This window comes from Hyperolius riggenbachi, chromosome 3 (assembly GCF_040937935.1).
Source record: "Hyperolius riggenbachi isolate aHypRig1 chromosome 3, aHypRig1.pri, whole genome shotgun sequence".
Taxonomy (NCBI): domain Eukaryota; kingdom Metazoa; phylum Chordata; class Amphibia; order Anura; family Hyperoliidae; genus Hyperolius; species Hyperolius riggenbachi.
In genome coordinates, this window is record NC_090648.1 from 108,671,035 (window position 1) to 108,685,922 (window position 14,888).

Below are 14,888 nucleotides of genomic sequence, written 5' to 3' on the forward strand. Positions count from 1 at the left end.
GAAGGACCATCCTACATTCGCTCCTTACTGATGCTGCAGTGGGAATGATCCCCTACCTCTATGTGTGCTTTTCCTCTGCTTACCCCTCTCTCACACAGTGGCTGTCCTTGGAGAGCCAGTTCTGGTAATCTGTATTGTGGTCATTACACACAGTGCTGGGAAGGGGTAGCCTATGGCTCTGTAGCTACTCTACTGGTGATTGGCCATTCCTCTACAAACCTGTATGCCTGGTTATATGGCTTGCAGATCCTTCAACTCCTAGCCCAGCCTAATGAGACAAAAAGCATTCTAAATAGTAATTATCCAACCTCTCCTGCAATTAGCTGCATCTCTTTCTGCCTTCCTAGCATTATGATTGATTGGTGAGGCTGCTGATCACACTGATGGGTCAATAGGAAGGGTAAGTGCATATCTAGTAAAAATTAGAAAGAGGCTCACAGCTGGTTCAAACATAAAGGCCACTGAGAACCTGAAATTATTATTTTTTTTTATCAAGCCTTTCCATAAGGTACCAGAGATGTGTGATAAAGCGTACCACTGAAGGGGCGGGGGTTGCAGAGCTGCACCTCCGGCCTCCTGCCCGCATGGGCACCTCCATCTTCTCCACAGACCGACCGCAGCTGCCACGTTTTGTAGTTCCCAGCCCCTGCCTCAATGCATGCTGGGAGATGTAGTCCATGGATGTGAGTACATCTGTCCTGTCACAACGCATCATGGTTTCAGTAATTACAAGTTGATTTAAAGCTGCACTGGACACAAGAGAGTTTTATAAAAAGAAAAATTATCTTTGTATTAACCCTCCTGGCGGTTTGTCAAAATCCGCCAGGGGGCAGCAAATACGTTTAAAAAAAAAAAAAAAAAAATTTCATGTAGCGAGACGAGGTCTCGCTACATGATAGCCGCTGCTCAGCGGCATCCCCTCAGCCCCTCAAAGAACGGGATCTCCTGGAGGGCTTCCCCCATCGCCATGGCGACGGGGCGGGATGACGTCACTGACGTCATCGACGTCGTGACGTCAAAGGGGACTCCGATCCACCCCACAGCGCTGCCTGTCACTGATTGGCCAGGCAGCGCACGGGGTCTGGGGGGGGGGGGCGGCTGCGGCGACGCGTATAGCGGCGGATCGGCGGGTAGCGGCGGCGATCGGGCACTGCACGCAGCTAGCAAAGTGGAAGCTGCGTGCAGCAAAAAAAAAATTATGCAAATCGGCCCAGCGGGGCCTGAGCGGTGCCTCCCGGCGGCAGAGCCCGTGCTCAGCACGGGCTTACTGCCAGGGAGGTTAATGTTGAAAAGAGAGTACCATATTTCTTTACTCTATTGTGAGAAACAGCGGAAAAGCCGCCGCATGTTCCGGCAGCAAGGCGGCTGATTCCGCGTCTGATGCGGCGGTTTGTCTGCGTCAGCAGGCGTCTGGTTTGTCTGGAGCTGGTGGTGCCCATGGGCAGAGTGGCGTGGGGGCCGCCGCATGTTCTGATAGCAAAGCGGAGGATTCCGCGTCCAGTGCGGCGGGTTCCCCGCAACAACATGCGTCTGGGTTAGCTGGACCTAGTAGTGCACACAGATGGAGAGCTACCGCCGCTAGACAGGCTCTTTATACCAATAGGAGGAAGATCAGCTGATCGGGACGGTCAGCTGATTCCTGCTCGGCTATTGATTGGTTGATGGGAGCTGGGCGGCGCTGTGGAGTGCTTTACTATATATATCTCTTGCTGTTCAGTTGCTGGTTGTCTGGCGTTGCGAATGCTTATGTGTTAGCACTCAGACCTTAGTCAGATCTTCCAGTGTGGTGGAACCAGGAGGACCTGGGAATTCACACTTAGCTAGTTACTGTATATCATCTGTGTTATTCTCTAGCATAGTTCCAGGGTGTTGAGATCACGGCCCTCATACCCCAGACTAGAAATACTGTATATCATCTGTGTTATTCTCTAGCATAGTTCCAGGGTGTTGAGATCACGGCCCTCACACCCCAGACTAGGAATACTGTATATCATCTGTGTTGTTCTCTAGCATAGTTCCAGGGTGTTGAGATCACGGCCCTCACACCCCAGACTAGGAATACTGTATACCATCTGTGTTATTCTCTAGCATAGTTCCAAGGTGTTGAGATCACGGACCTCACACCTCAGACTAAGCCTTGTTCTGATATCTGTTATGACCTGTAGCTTTCCTGACTATTCTTCTGATCTCTGATTTGGTACTTTGCATATCTGATACTCTGTTGCCGACCAGGCCTGTCTGACCTTCTGGCTGTCACTTTCCGCAGGGTGTCCAGCCTTTCCGCAGGGGTCCCCTGCTCTTCAGAGGGGACACTGCTCCTTATCAGTCAGGGACTCCCTCTCCAGGTGTCCTTGACTGCAGTAGAGTCTTCTCTACTTATTGGACCACCTGCTACCCCGGTGGTCCAAAGGTTACTGTTGCACCAAAACACTTACACACTCAGGTGTCTAGAGGTTAGACATATTTGATTATTGGCGATTCTGCAGATCCCCAATAATCAGGTATATCTGTATTCTTGGGGATACTGCAGATCGCCAAGAATCAGATTCTCTCTCTGGTTGCTGACACCTATCTTTACATCTATGAATGGAGGACGGACTACTTGGCAATTAGTTTGAGTTGGAAAGGTCCTCTAAAGATGTCTGCACACGCACAATGGCTGGCTGTCACTCCCAGGGTTTGGAACTCAATCTTCGAGCGACAAGTTTTGGGACGAGTGCTGTACAGACACTTTAGTCAGCTATAGCAGAGCAAATAATCTGTTTCTATGGAGAAGGGAGGAAGAGAGATGACAGCACTACACATGACGGAATGGCTACCGGCAGGTGGGGTAATGACTGAAACAAAGCACTCATGGATCACTAATTAGCATCCCAAGCTTTAAGGATGAGCCTGACTCATCCTAAAAATTAGGTAGAATTGGTAAGGATGAGTCAGGCTCATTCAGTTATTACAATTACTCTACTGCGGCGTCTTTGGCGTGTGGGATCCCTCACCGGCACATTGTGGCTTCCCTGCGCACGTATTCCTGGCTTCTTCTTGCCGAACTCCTCTTCTTCTTCCATCGTCACTTTCTGTCTTTCGGCGATCATACCCCCCGGAGTGTCCCTCTGATGACGCAGTGTGCGCCCCCTGGTGTTGGGCATACTTAGAGTCATCACATCAGGCGGCAAATTCAAATTTTTGGTATTGGTAAGTCAGTATTTGGTATTTTTGGTAATTCAGTACATCTGTATAGGATCCAATATAAAATAGGAGATCTCACTGCTTCTGCTTGTAAGTCTCCATTAGCTTTGCTCTTATCGCTCTCTTATCACCTCTTCAAAGCAGGCGGTATGTTCCGTGCCATTACTGCCTGCTCTAATCTTTATGAATTGACATTTACTGACATGTGTTGAGGTAATTACCGCACAAGTCGGTAATTTACCTCACTGCTCGGGAATTTCAGCTTTTCATGCAGTAGCTGCTTTTATGAATTGACATTTTGCTAAGTGCTTGGTAAAGTCAGCTGTTTTCTGCATTACCGAATGCGGTACTGCTTTATGAATGATAGCCAATGGAGGACACGTGTACTCAATTCTCTGAAGAGTTTAGTCTAGTGTGCGCACACACCTTAATCATCACTTCTCAAAGCCTTTCAAAAATTGCCTTTTTTTGTGCCTGCTCTAAAGCTTCATACACACATTGGTTTAAGCAGTGGTGGACAATACAGACCACCATGACGGAGAATCGAGAGTCAGACCAGTGTGTGTGCGACGGCCGCATGACGTCTGCTAAAGATCCAGGATGTTGGATACGACCCTCGATGCCCGAGCATCTCAGTCCCGCCCTTCAGAATTCACTTCACCGCACTCCATTCGTTCTTCCTCCCACCTCCGCCCCACCCGACATAGCAACAGACACATTGCTAGCCAAGAGGCTGATGACGCATCTGTACAGCATCAGCGTGCACCAATCCCTGCTGAGTCACAGAGATCCCCTGGAAATCCCCCGTGTGTATGGGGCTTAAAACTTGCAGTACCCTATTGACAGAACAGTGATTTGGCAGTGAGCTGTAACCTGACATCCAGCCTCCCATGCTCTGTCTTATATCTGTCTCCCTGACTGGGTTTGATGGTTACATCTCTGCTGGCGCCCATCCATCCATAGCTCCATGGAGCTTTATATTTCCACTCTTTATTTCCTTAAAGATGGTAAATTTCGGCACCTGGAGGCACCCGATTAACGACAAACAAGCTACATGTTGCGCTAGATAGAATCACAGATGTCTGTTATACAATGCTGCACCAGTGCTCACGATTCTATTGGCGCCACCAGCGGGGGTCTTAGGTCTAGGCATCACCGTGGAGGGGAGGTCTTGGGGTTAGGCACCCCCGAGGGGGTTACTAGGGTTAGGCACCACAAGGGGGGAGGGGGGTCTGAGGGTTAGGCATTACCATGGGGGGTTATGGTTAGGCAGCAGTAGAAGGAGGGTTGTGTGTGAGACTAAGGTTAGGTTTAGCTGTAGTATAATATCAGTAAACTGATATTTTACTATCAGAATCCAGCAGTAGAATATCACTAATTTGAGCAATATTCTACTGGCGGCAATCTCCTGCGGCCTTTTTTCCAGGTGATCTATAAAGGTCTTTTATAATATATATATATATATATATATATATATATATATATATATATATATATATATATATATATATATATATAATATTTTGGTGCTATATAAATATGTGAACTACACACTGCAGTAGTTTTGTTCTCAGATGTTCCAGTATTCTCTGTTACTGCAGCAAAATGAACACGGCCTAAATCATTCATTTCTTGCCTCGGTCTCATGTTCTCCCTTGATTGTATAGCTTATTTGGAGCAGGAAAGATCTCTGCCCCCTCACAGCTCTGGGCCCCAGGCAATCTCCCAGATTGCCCCTTATTATATTGCTGCACTACTGCAGGTTAGCCGCCTCTGATCTGAGTTATGGCACACAGAAGGTATGTGTCATATTCAAGGTGCTGGAATGTACGTGATTTTGTGGGAGCTATTGCACCAGAGACCGTACAGAAGAGAGGATAGCCTGGAGAAACGTTGTTCTATCTGGCCCACCTCATTGAAGCAGGATCCCTCAGTATGGATATTCTCCTTCCTCACGGTGAGAGGTAATGTTAGAATTGAATGAGGCTCCCACCTCCCGTCCCAGCGGGGGCCAGTTCGGACTAATGAGTTCAAAATGTGTCTAGAGGTGTTAGGATTAGCCTGTGACAGAGTACAGCCTGCCCTCTGGGTGGATTTTCTCCGCTAGCATATCTCCTTCACCTCTCCTGCTTGTTTAATTTATAAATGTATATTTATGTGGCTATGCAAATGAAGCCTATCTCCCCTAGAGACCAGACCCTACAACTCCTGGCCTATTACCATTTAACCGTTTCCTGGCCTATACCAGGACCCCGGACCGCTAAACAGTTAAGTTGTGAAATGCTGACGGGAACCCGATTTCCATTAACCAGTCCGCTGCCAGTACTTCTCAGCATGTTGTGTGCTGGAGCACGGCAGAGGCGGTGGCTGAGGCATCAGAAGGCAGAGCACATTCCGCAGCGCTTGGACCAGTTCAATCGGAATATTTCATGTGGCCTGTGGGACCCTGCGATGCCTCAGCTCTCCGATCCTTCCATCTGCCTGCCGCTTTAATGATAAATTCATGAGTGCGTGAGCCATTGTGACACTGTGTGTTGGTGGTGGGGGGAGGAGGCGTTTGAAGCCCCTAATATTATTTACCCATTTCCTAGCAGTGAGGGTGTTGTGTGTGTGTACCTGGAATATCAAGCATCTTCTTTTATCTCTGCTTTCTCTCCCCTCACCCTCCGCCTGCAAGCAGCAATATAGCTCACAGATGTCCTGTTTTCATCCATGACAGGTAGACTTCCCTCTTTCTTTACTTTGGGGTTTAATCCAGCAGACTTTGTCCTGAGACTCCATTGCCTTCCCGAGTTTTCTGTCACAGGTCTCACAATGCATCCTTCTGGATTCTCTGCATTCTGCCTGTCTGAGATAAAAATAGAGTCCTGAGGGTGGGAGATATTCTCCGGCACACAACTGACTTCCTGAACTTAGAAATGAAGTCTAATCATTATGTAATATGTGAGTAGACCCAGGGAAAATTAAATCAATACATCCACATAGGATATATATATATATATATATATATATATATATATATATATATATATATATATATATATATATATATATATATATATATATATATATATATATATATAGTTGAAGAGAACCTGAATTGAAAATAAAAGGTCAAAATAACCATTCACGGGTCATACTTACATCCTGTGCAGTCTACTCCTCAATCTCTTTCTCCTCTCCTGCGTCCCATTTGTCCACTGTGATCAATGGAATTCTCCGTCCTCCATTTTATAAATGGCCATTACCCCATAACAGCTTCCTGGTCAGCACAATGTTTAACTGAAATATCACCCACTTGAGCCATAGGGAAACATGTACAGTACTTTACCTTGCACATTCAGTTGTAACTGACAGCTACTGATATATAACTGACAGCAACTGGTATATTTCAGTTCTGACAAAATCTAGTCAGAACTGGAAGGGATCACTGCAAGAAAAAAATGGTGAGCTTCTGAGAGGAACTGATGGTCAGGTTAGTATGTAATATTCATTTGCAGCTACGTCATGTGTTTATTTTTCATAATTTTACTCACTTCAGGTTCCCTTTAAGGGCTCTGCCTATGACATGGGAGAACGGGGTTTGAATCCTGGCTAGAGTCAGTATCTATTCAGTAAGAAGTCCTTATGCTAGGTACACACCATACAATTTTCTGGCAGATTTACCTGCCAGATCGATTATTTCCAACATGTCCGATCTGAATTTTGATCGGTTTTTAGTTTTTCAGATCGTTTTTTTTAATCATTTTTTCAATCTTTTTTTTTTAAATCAATTTTTGTACAATTTAATGAAAATCGACCGCAAAAAAAAACCTGTTAAAAAAACCCCGGAACATTGAAAAATTGATTGAAATTCAGGTCAGACATGTTGGAAGTAATCGATCTGGCAGATAAATCTGCCAGAAAATTGTATGGTATGTACCTAGCATTACGCAAGACTCCCTAACACTGCAGGGTGGCCTATGCAGCTCTTGAGCACTTTGAGTCCAATAGGACTGCTCCCACAGCTGGGTAGTCTTTTAAGATTTTAGACATCAATTTAAAGGGAACCTGAACTGAGAGTTATATGGAGGCTGCCATATTTATTTCCTTTTAACCACCCTGGCGTTCTTTTGAGATCGCCAGGGCGGCTGCGGGAGGGTTTTTTTTTAATTAAAAAAAAACTATTTCATGCAGCCAACTGAAAGTTGGCTGCATGAAAGCCCACTAGAGGGCGCTCCGGAGGCGTTCTTCCGATCGCCTCCGGCAAGCATAAGTAACAAAGAAGGCTGCAATGAGCAGCCTTCCTTGTTTGGCTTTCCTCGTCGCCATGGCGACGAGCGGAGTGACGTCATGGACGTCAGCCGACGTCCTGACGTCAGCTGCCTCCAATCCAGCCCTTAGCGCTGGCCGAAACTATTTGTTCCGGCTGCGCAGGGCTCGGGCGGCTGGGGGGACCCTCTTTCGCCGCTGCTCGCGGCGGATCGCCGCAGAGCGGCGGCGATCAGGCAGCACACGCGGCTGGCAAAGTGCCGGCTGCGTGTGCTGCTTTTTATTTGAACAAAATCGGCCCAGCAGGGCCTGAGCGGCACCCTCTGGCGGTACTGGACGAGCTGAGCTCGTCCATACCGCTAAGGTGGTTAAACAATACCAGTTGCCTGATAGCCCTGCTGATCTCTTTGGCTGCAGTAGTATCTGAACCCCACACCTGAAACAAGCATGCAGCTAATCTTGTCAGCATTCAATCAGAGCACCTGATCTGCATGCTTGTTCAGGGTCTATGGCTAAAAGTATTAAAGGGAACCAGAGAGGAACGGGGGGTTGAAAAAAGAAAATGATTTTATACATACCTGGGGCTTCTTCCAGCTCCATAAGCCTGAATCGCTCCCACGCCGCCGTCCTCAGCTTCCTGGATCCGCCGGTACCCGGGCCCGTCACTTCCGGCGGACGCGGCCAATTGTCCGCATCACAGGGGCTCCCTCCATACATGTACGCATGCGGCAGCGCAGTAAGCAGCCACATGCGTATCTGTATGGAGAGAGAGCACCCTGTAATGCGGAGAATTGGCCGCGTCCGCCGGCCGACTTGCCGACTCGCGGCAATGACGGGACCCGGTGGCGGCGGATCCAGGCAGCGGAGGACGGCGGCGTGGGAGCGATCCGTGCGTATGGGGCTGGAGGAAGCCCCAGGTATGTATATTGAATCCTCTCTGGTTCCCTTTAAAGCCAGAGGATAAGCAGGACAGCCAGGCAATGTGCATTGTTTAACAGGAAATAAATATGGCAGCCTCTATTTCCCTCTCGCTTTTGGTTCCCTTTATGAAAACCCCAAAATCAAAACCTCAGACCATTACAATGTTGTGATAATGTTCAATATTCGAGCCTCAAAGTGACTCTAATCAGCTAATTAATCCAAAACACCTGCAAAGGGTTCAAATTTCATATACTAGTTTCACCTTTTAAAGAGACTCTGTAACAAAAATTGCATCCTTTTTTCTACTATCCTACAAGTTCCTAAACCTATTCTAATGTGCTCTGGCTTACTGCAGCACTTTCTACTATCACCGTCTCTGTAATAAATCAACTTATCTCTCTCCTGTCAGATTTGTCGCCCTGTGTCTGGAAGGCTGCCAACTCTTCAGTGTTGTTGATCTGTCATGCACGCCCCCCCCCCCCCCCCCCCCCCGGCCCCCTCTATGCACACTTCCGCGTGTGTTATTTAGATTAGGCAGCCTCTCTGCTCTCTCAGTGAGAGAAGAGAGCTTTACAAGCTGGATAAATCATCCTCTGTTAGGCTGTGAAAGGAGCTGGGCTGTCACATGCTGAGCAATTACAGACACCGCAGAGCTGTCTGCAGGAAGAAACAATCAGCCTGTCACTCTTCAGTGGATGATAGCTGCAGGGGGAAGAAGTTAAGCACACAAATGATCTCTTGAGATTCAAAAGGAAGGCTGTATACAGCCTGCTTGTGTATGGATGTATTTTCTATGTGTGGACATACTGTACATCAACCTACTTCCGGTATTGGTGGCCATTTTATTTGTTTATAAACAAACTTTTTAAAACAGTTTTTGACTACTTTTATTGCAGCGGGGAGCGGCGAAATTGTGACAGAGGGGAATAGGAAATGTCCCCTAATGCACTCGTATGTTTACTTTTGTGCGATTTTAAAAATACAGATTCTCTTTAAGTTGAATTACTGAAATAAATTGACTTTTACACAGTATTCTAATTCTTTGAGTTTCACCTGTAAATGGAAGAAGGTAGATCTTGGGACTTTTCAGGGGCACATAGTTTTTGCGTATAAATCAATTACTATAGTGGACATCTGGGACAAAAGAGCAGTAAAAAAACGTATTTAAATAACATGTTGCATTTAAAAAAAAAGGACACATTGAACAAGTAAAAAGGTTCCAACAACCATATAGACACAAACATCGCTGCTGGGAGTCAGACAGTTGGTCACATAACATATAAATTCACCAAAGTCAAGATACATCTGTATGGATTAGAGCCTAGTTCTCAGTATGTGGTACGCGTACCCCAGGAGGTACTCCGGCTTGAAATACTTAAAGGGATACTGTAGGGGGGTCGGGGTAAAATGAGTTGAATTTACCCAGGGCTTTTAATGGCCCCCCGCAGACATCCTGTACCCACGGAGCCACTCCCGATGCTCCGGCCCCACCTCCGGTTCACTTCTGGAATTTCAGACTTTAAAGTCTGAAAACCACTGCGCCTGCACAGCTGCATCCTCGCTCCCGCTGATGTCACCAGGAGAGTATTGCACAAGCCCAGTATGGTCTTTGGTCTGCGCAGTATGCTCCTGGTGCCATCAGCGGGAGCGAGGACACGGCAATGCAGGCGCAGTGGTTTTCTGACTTTAAAGTCAGAAATTCCAGAAGTGAACTGGAGGCGGGGCCTGAGCATTGGTGAGTGGCTGCGCGGGCACAGGATGTCTGTGGGGGGCCATTAGAAGCCCCGGGTAACTTTAACTCATTTTCCCCCGACCCCCCTACAGTATCCCTTTAACCAAGAATAACAAATTTAGAGTTTTAGAAAATTATTTGAACAACACCAAACTAGTATTTTAGCTGATTAAAAGCAATAGTAAATGCTTGGAAATTGTTTAGAATCAATTATCATGTAATACGATTAAATTTATATTTGTCAAGGGGTACTTGTCACAATGTTTACTATGCTAGGGGGTACTTGGCGAGTACAGTGTTTAAAAAGGGGTACATACCAATAAAATGTTGAAAAACACTGGATTAGACCATATAGAAAACCAACATCCAGCAAATTGGAGCTAAAGGGGTGATCCCTGCTGGTGCAGGAAGCTATTGCAGACATCAACAAGTAAATTTTTACATCTGTAACGCATACAAATTTGGCTGCAGGGGGCTGGTAGATGCCCCAGGTAAGTAAAACTTTTTTTACAGTTAAGGTTACCTTTAAAATACAGGGAGTGCAGAATTATTAGGCAATTTGTATTTTTGAGGAATAATTTTATTATTGAACAACAACCATGTTCTCAATGAACCCAAAAACTCATTAATATCAAAGCTGATTATTTTTGAAAGTAGTTTTTAGTTTGTTTTTAGTTTTAGCTATTTTAGGGGGATATCTGTGTGTGCAGGTGACTATTACTGTGCATAATTATTAGGCAAATTAACAAAAAACAAATATATACCCACTTCAATTATTTATTTTTACCAGTGAAACCAATATAACATCTCAACATTCACAAATATACATTTCTGACATTCAAAAACAAAACAAAAACAAATCAGTGACCAATATAGCCACCTTTCTTTGCAAGGACACTCAAAAGCCTGCCATCCATGGATTCTGTCAGTGTTTTGATCTGTTCACCATCAACATTGCGTGCAGCAGCAACCACAGCCTCCCAGACACTGTTCAGAGAGGTGTACTGTTTTCCCTCCTTGTAATCTCACATTTTATGATGGACCACAGGTTCTCAATGGGGTTCAGATCAGGTGAACAAGGAGGCCATGTCATTAGTTTTTCTTCTTTTATACCCTTTCTTGCCAGCCACGCTCCATCACTTGGACGCTTGTGATGGAGCATTGTCCTGCATGAAAATCATGTTTTTCTTGAAGGATGCAGACTTCTTCCTGTACCACTGCTTGAAGAAGGTGTCTTCCAGAAACTGGCAGTAGGACTGGGAGTTGAGCTTGACTCCATCCTCAACCCGAAAAGGCTTCACAAGCTCATCTTTGATGATACCAGCCCAAACCAGTACTCCACCTCCACCTTGCTGGCGTCTGAGTCGGACTGGAGCTCTCTGCCCTTTACCAATCCAGCCACGGGCCCATCCATCTGGCCCATCAAGACTCACTCTCATTTCATCAGTCGATAAAACCTTAGAAAAATCAGTCTGGAGATATTTCTTGGCCCAGTCATGACGTTTCAGCTTGTGTGTCTTGTTCAGTGGTGGTCGTCTTTCAGCATTTCTTACCTTGGCCATGTCTCTGAGTATTGCACACCTTGTGCTTTTGGGCACTCCAGTGATGTTTCAGCTCTGAAATATGGCCAAACTGGTGGCAAGTGGCATCTTGGCAGCTGCACGCTTGACTTTTCTCAGTTCATGGGCAGTTATTTTGCGCCTTGGTTTTTCCACACGCTTCTTGCGACCCTGTTGACTATTTTGAATGAAACGCTTGATTGTTCGATGATCACGCTTCAGAAGCTTTGCAATTTTAAGAGTGCTGCATCCCTCTGCAAGATATCTCACTATTTTTTACTTTTCTGAGCCTGTCAAGTCCTTCTTTTGACCCATTTTGCCAAAGGAAAGGAAGTTGCCTAATAATTATGCACACCTGATATAGGGTGTTGATGTCATTAGACCACACCCCTTCCCATTGCAGAGATGCACATCACCTAATATGCTTAATTGGTAGTAGGCTTTCGAGCCTATACAGCTTGGAGTAAGACAACATGCATAAAGAGGATGATGTGGTCAAAATACTCATTTGCCTAATAATTCTGCACTCCCTGTATAGAGTTTGGGATATATTCGCTGTGTAAGACTACCCCTCTTCCAACGTACATCAAATAAAAATTAAAAACACATCATATACTGGTGCTATGTATGAACAGATACTGGTGCTGTACTGTATGTGGTACCCAGTATATAACAGTATATAGGCGATTGACTGGTTGGATTGGTCAACTCTCCCTCTTCCTAAGTGGATTGGTCAGCTCTCCTTGTCTACCTGTTTATCAGAGCGGTATGGAAGAATAGATTGCACTGTGCCCATAAAACACGCTTCTTTCTCGCCCACCCTTGTATCCTATTTACCTCCTTCTCTGCCTCTCAGATCTCACACATGTGCGCATTAGAGATGTTGGCGAATGGTTCCCGAACCGTTCGCCGGCGAACCCCTCACCCTGTACTACTTCCGGGTCGCTATGACCTGTAGTAGTACGACTGCGCTGGGCCGGCGGTGCGTCCTTGATCGCGCGCCTGTTGCCGGGCACTTTCTGCGCATGTGTATGACGTCATGAGTGATCAAAGGTGCGCACCGCCGGCCCAGCGCAGCCGTACTACTACGGGTCATAGTGACTCGGAAGTAGTACGGCCACATAGAGATTTGCGGGCGAACTGTTCGCTGACATCTCTAGTGCACATGCGCCGCTTCACTTCAGTGCTCAGCAGCGAGATCTGAGAGGCGGTAACAGGACAGGAGGTATCACCCGGCATCAATGACACCCGGCATATAAGACGACCCCTGACTTTTCAGAAGATTTTCAAGGGTTAAAAAGTAGGCCTATACGCAAGAATATAGAGTAAATATTACATCATGCCCCATCTCCCACCTCAGATAGACAGAAGAACCATCAGGATGAGCCAAAGCTACTACCTTGCCCATGGCTCCATTTAATCCATCATTACTCTCTTCCATTTGCCTTTCTACCCCCCCCCCTACCCCATTATTTTGCCCCCCCCTCTCTCTCCCTTACCCTCTCTCTCTTCTTTCACCCCACTCCCTCTCTTCATCTCCCTTCCCCTCCACATTCGCCCCCCCCTTATTCTCAGGTTCTCTTTAGTAATGATAGATTACATTTGAATGAGAATGTGCTTGTGGCAAGTCACACATCCTTATTAGCAGTTATCCTGTGGTGACAGGCAGGTGGTAAACAAAGCATGTAACCTGTACTTGTGATAAAAGGTTTACAAGGGGCTGCTGAGCTCTGCAAACCATCTGATTATTGATGGTAGTGAATGCCTATGTGTTCAGGAGGCCTCCCCCTGTGATCATGGGGAGTTTTTCTTTATCTGGCAATTAGTGCCCAGGCGCCTCATTACCACTTTATAATTTGGTTAGAAGGTGTTTTCACTCAAGGCAATACCAATACATCCACTATATTAATTCACACGTCTCGTGTAAGCAACTGGGGCATCAAGCCCTTAGCATTTTTTGCCTTGCTGTGATAGCTGTAAGTTTAGCTCAGCAATAATAACTTCCTCATTGAGCAAACTAGCCCTGTGTGCTTACCTGAGTAGTGTGATCTGGTAATGCAGTTACTATTCATGGCATGGAGTGATTGAGTGCTGGGGGGATTAGGGGTGTCATGTTCTACCTGAGAGTCACAACAATAAAATGTGTTTGTCAAACACTTATCGGCCTCATCTAACACTAAAGGCCCATAAACACTCACAATCAGTATCAAAACAGGATAATTAATTCCCTATGGAAAGAGGCCATTGGAGAGCACCACTGAAAGCTATATGTATATATATATATATATATATCACTTGAGCGGGAATCGCGATTACCGCAAACCGCTAGACCATGTAATCCTATGGCAGTGTTCTCACTGCTACCGGCGTTTTGAGGTTAGCATTAACCGCAAACGCATTACACGCAGCATTTTGGTGGCGATTCTTGAGCGATCGCATTTAGCATGTATAGAACTGCTAATCACGATAGCTCCCAAAATGCTACAGTGTCCAGTGATTTTTCTGCATTAATCGCGGAAAAATCACTCCCGCAAAACACTAGTGGTAATTGCTAGCGATTTTAGAGTCGCTAGCGATTTTAAAGTCGATCGCTCCCACACCGTCTCACCGGGCTGCTCCAGCACAGACTGCTACAGGAGTACGACGGGGGAGCGTGCATGGCCGGACTGCGCATGTGCCGACTGGCGAATTCACCGGGCCGCGTAGTGGATGATCAAAGCGGTCTGGGAGGATGGCTGGTGGAAGACCCTGGTATGTATAAAAAATTGTATTCCCCATCTCGGCTACGCTTTAAAAATCCATGTATCTGGCCTGTCTTGCATGCAAATATTTTTCAACAATTTGTGCATATGCATACAATTTATTCCTTAGACTGCCAGCTTTTTGTATTTATTAAATGTCTTGCACAAATGTTCATGTACCAAAGTCCACATTAGTCAGTATGATTGCTTTTAAGTTGTAAATGATTGAGAATTATGCCAAATATTATGAAAATCTATTGTTAAATGGACTAATCACATCTGGCAGTAAAAGCATTTCACTAGTCCATATTCAAGATGTATAGATTTGCAGTAACATATGCATATTTCTGCATTAATTCAGAATTAGTTGCATATCTCAATATTGTAGAAACCTGGCAATGAGCCAAAACTTTGTACTAAACGCCTGTAGACGTCCGTGGCACAGGAATATGGGGACACAAAAATGTCTATAGATGTCCGCTGCAGGCAGAAGTAGTT

General features: G+C 45.8%; 1 protein-coding gene across 4 annotated transcripts in view; it reads left to right on the forward strand.

The window, feature by feature from the left end:
- Positions 1 to 14,888, forward strand: part of TCF7L1 (transcription factor 7 like 1) — a 278,593-nt gene that overhangs the window by 112,742 nt on the left and 150,963 nt on the right. The gene's annotated exons all lie outside the window — the stretch shown is intronic.